We start from the raw sequence: 3,843 nt of genomic DNA, 5'->3' as shown, positions 1-3,843 counted from the left end.
GATGTAATACAATATCCACACATTAAAATTTTGAAGTTCTGACAAGAGTACAGAAAGGATGACTAAATCTTTCAACTGCATTCATTTGGGCCTTGTTTAAATTATGACCTTTTTTTACAAGGACCGAAGTTATATTCAGTCAGTCCTTGATAGTTAAAATACTGCCTCCGTCCCAATTAATTGTTGCTCAAATGGATGTATCCAGCACCGAAATAAGTCTACATATATCCATTTGAGTGACAATTAATATGGGCCGGAGGGAGTGGTAAACTTGGAAGATAATGGGTAATCAGTTTATAGAGTACGGAGAGTATCTATACTCATTGTAAATGCTATAGCTTTTTTTGGAACAACATAAGTACAACTCCAGCCTCTACACGTTAACTTTATACTTGGAAAGGGGAACTTTTATTGATCTACTGGACTCTGCACTGAGATACTCCCTCTGTCCGAAAAAGCTCGTCCCTCAAATGGATGTATCTAGCACCAAGTTAGTGCAAGATACATCCATTTGAGGGATAGTGCAAGATACATCCATTTGAGGGACAAGCTTTTTTGGACGGAAGGAGTACATAGTATAGTTGTACTTATCCCATTTGCTAGAAGATGCCTACACATATGCAATGTGATTGTTGTGCTGTACTGCTGTTTCAAGGAATGGACACTTCACCAACTAAATATACAGTAGCAAACAATTAACGTGGCGTGTTGAGCAATGGAAAGAATAAAAGAAACTTATTTCAACTCTGTAGCATATGAGACTTAGCAAAGGTGAGCGTGCTAGATACTACAAGATGAATCACTCCACCTGAAGAGGAGTAAGAGGAGTATCACTTGACAGCGAAGCACTCCGGTCAACTGAAGAGATTAAGGGTGGTGAATCTGTGGAGCTTGGAGGATCAGGTAGGAGGCCAACCTCAACCACACCCTCCAACATCTGCACAACCTGGTGCATTGTTGGTCGCAGCAAAGGATTCGGCTCAATGCACCAGAACGCCACACGCGAGAATCTCTCCACTCTGACCAAGTCCTCCATGGCGTCGTCGTCACCATGCAACAACACCTCAATCCTTCCATGACAGACCAACTGACCGGCCCACCAGAATAGCGTGACCGAGTCATCACCATCCTGCCCGGTCACCGGATCCTGGCACTTCCGGCAGCATATCATCTCCAGTAGCACAACACCGAAGCTGTAAACATCAACTTTGGTATCGATGCGCCTATCATTTTGGAACCACTCAGGGGCAATATAGCCCCTTGTACCTCTGATATTGGTCACTGTGGTGTGCATCTGCTGGTTGTTGAGAAGCTCGGCGATCCCAAAGTCAGTTATCTTTGGATTGCTCTTGCCATCTAGAAGTATATTGTCGGGCTTGATGTCGCAATGAATGATCGGATAATCACAGCCTTCATGTAAATACTCTAGCCCTTTGGCAATCCCAATTGCTGCCTCTACACGCCACGTCCACAACGGCCGTTGAGGCTGGAAGAGGAAGCTTCGAAGGGAGCCACCTGGCATGAACTCGAACACAAGCATCCTTTGCTCCCGCTCCTTGCAGTAACCAACCATGCGGACTAGATTCCGATGATGAATCCTGCCGATGGACTGCACCTCATTCGTGAACTCCCTCTCGCTGTACTCGTTGGAGTTGATGAGCTTCTTCACTGCTACATCAGAGGTGTGTGGCGACATTATCACCCCATGGTAGACCTCTCCAAAGCCTCCTTTGCCCAACAACTTGTGAAAGCCATTGGTGGCTTTGTAAAGCTCCTTCCCGGTGAAAACCCTCAGGAAATCATGGTTAGTGTTCTTCTTCCAAAGGCAACCCTGTAGCATGAGACTACTTGCTGCAGCCAGCATCAATAGCACCGAGCAAATCAGCAGTAAATAAGGCAATGGTCTTCTCGGTGATGTCGGCATCGGGAGGCTGCTTGTCCGCACCTTGATCGATGCCTTCATGTTGAGGCTTCCCTCCTGCCATCCTGCGCCCGCCAATAATGCCATTTTGTAACAAACTTTTCCATCGAACAGAGTGGCGGTGCAGAAGCAGTCTCGCAAGCATGAGTTGTCGCACTGCTCCTCTGTGGTGTACGAATACCCTCTGTATGATGACAGCGACCAAGTGGTGTTTGGCAATTTAAGAAGACTGAATTCGGAGAGCCGGTTCTTCCCATCGCAGCTCTGTGGCACGAACACTGGTGTGCAGCCTCTGTACTTGAGCCTAGGATCGATGAAGGAGTAACCACTTGGGCACTCACAATCGAGCTTGTTGTTAGGACCATAAACACAGTACGAGTTGGGGCCGCACATTCCTTCCCAGCCTGTAGTGCTGCTGTTGCAACCATTGCTTGGGAACAGCCCAAAGATCGTCCATGGCACGTTGCGCCTTCCGGTGGCATTCTTCTGCAGGATGTAGACACGAACAATGCCATCCGGATCAAGCGTCGCATGCTGGTAGTAACTAACGGCGGAGTTCGGCACGGGAGGTGTCAGATCGTGCATCGTGCCATCCTTGATCTGGTAGTGGAGGTGACCCGGCGAGTCGAAGAAAAGGGTGGTGTTGCCGTCCTGGGTTTGCCCGGGCTGGTCGGTGCCGGTGCGCCAGTATGAATTGTACGAGTCCATGTTGTCACCGGCGAGGTTCATGAGGTACAAGACGATATTGCCGTTAGCCTGCACATACAAGCTGAAGCGGCCAGCGGAGAAGTCCGTGTCCGATTGCTTAGACTGAAGTTTTGCTCCGGAGGCCATTGTCTGACCCGGGAGGAGCGTGTCGGTCGGGTGCCCAAAGGTCTCCCAGACGACGGCGCTCCCCCCGATGGCGATGAACTGGAGGTTGCCCGAGTCCTGTAGCGTCAGGACGTTCCCAGACTGGCCAGGGCTCGGGTTCGTCCAGATGTTGCCGCCGGTGGTGGAGTCTGTGAGCAAGAGCTCACCATGGGGGGTGATGCTGAACACGGCCTGCCCCGTGGCCATGATTGCCGAGTCTGAGACCGGGTCTTTCGCGTACCACACCACCTTCTTCTGCCTGGGGTCGGCTGCCAGGTCAAGGTTGAGGTTGAACCAGACGGCGAGGAGGAAGTGACTGGGGTCATAGTCGAGGGCACGAAAGCCGAAGGCGAAGTCACCGGAGGGGCAGGTGATGTACTGAGGGGGCCTGAGAGACGATCCGGCCGTGAGGTTGTCCGCTACGACTACAAGCAGATGCGGCCGGTGCATCAATAGGACAATTAGCAATGGAGCAAGGTGCAGGCCAGAAGAGGGCGATGTGCCTAAGGGCTTCATTTGTCGTGTGGAGCTGTGGTCTGTGGAGGTAATAGCCGAGCAAGGTTGTTCTTTATACTGCCTGCAATCAGCGTCAGTGGTCAGTCCCTGATCGAAGAATTCCTCCGGCCGGCCGTTTTGTCTCTTGCAGACGGTCGAGGCCAAGGCACCCAATCTAGAACCAAAGGCACCGGCAGCGGTGAAGATATAATTATCTGCTTGGTTGGTTGTCATGCATGACTCCTGAGACGTTGCTGCCTTGCTGGACACCAGCATCTGGACTACTAACTGTGTACATAGTTTTGACTGTCGAATGGTTCCTTTCAGATTCAAGATCGGTCGTCGTTTGCTCGATCAAATGCCCCGCAAAGGGTGCCCGACCCTTGCTTAGACAGCTGTTATTTTGTGGTTTGGTTAGTGTCATAGTGTGTACCCAATACTTTTCAGTGACAGTGAATTTCGCTTTGTTTTCCTTGGTCTAACAAAAAGTGCAGGCCATTTTCTCAGTTCATTTATTTGTAGGTATAGTGTTATGGCCGGCGGCCCACCGGGCATTAGTATTAGGGGCTTGGCCC

The 3,843-nt window shown here is 50.2% G+C and overlaps 1 pseudogene; it reads right to left on the bottom strand.

Moving 5' to 3' along the window:
• Nucleotides 1-799: 799 nt before the first annotated feature.
• Nucleotides 800-3,289, bottom strand: LOC119330033 (annotated as a pseudogene).
• Between the last annotated feature and the right edge of the window lie 554 nt (nt 3,290-3,843).

The sequence above is a fragment of the Triticum dicoccoides genome, chromosome 7A (assembly GCF_002162155.2).
Source record: "Triticum dicoccoides isolate Atlit2015 ecotype Zavitan chromosome 7A, WEW_v2.0, whole genome shotgun sequence".
NCBI lineage: Eukaryota > Viridiplantae > Streptophyta > Magnoliopsida > Poales > Poaceae > Triticum > Triticum dicoccoides.
The sequence above is the reverse complement of the archived record's forward strand: the minus strand, read 5'-3'. Positions and strand labels throughout refer to the sequence as shown.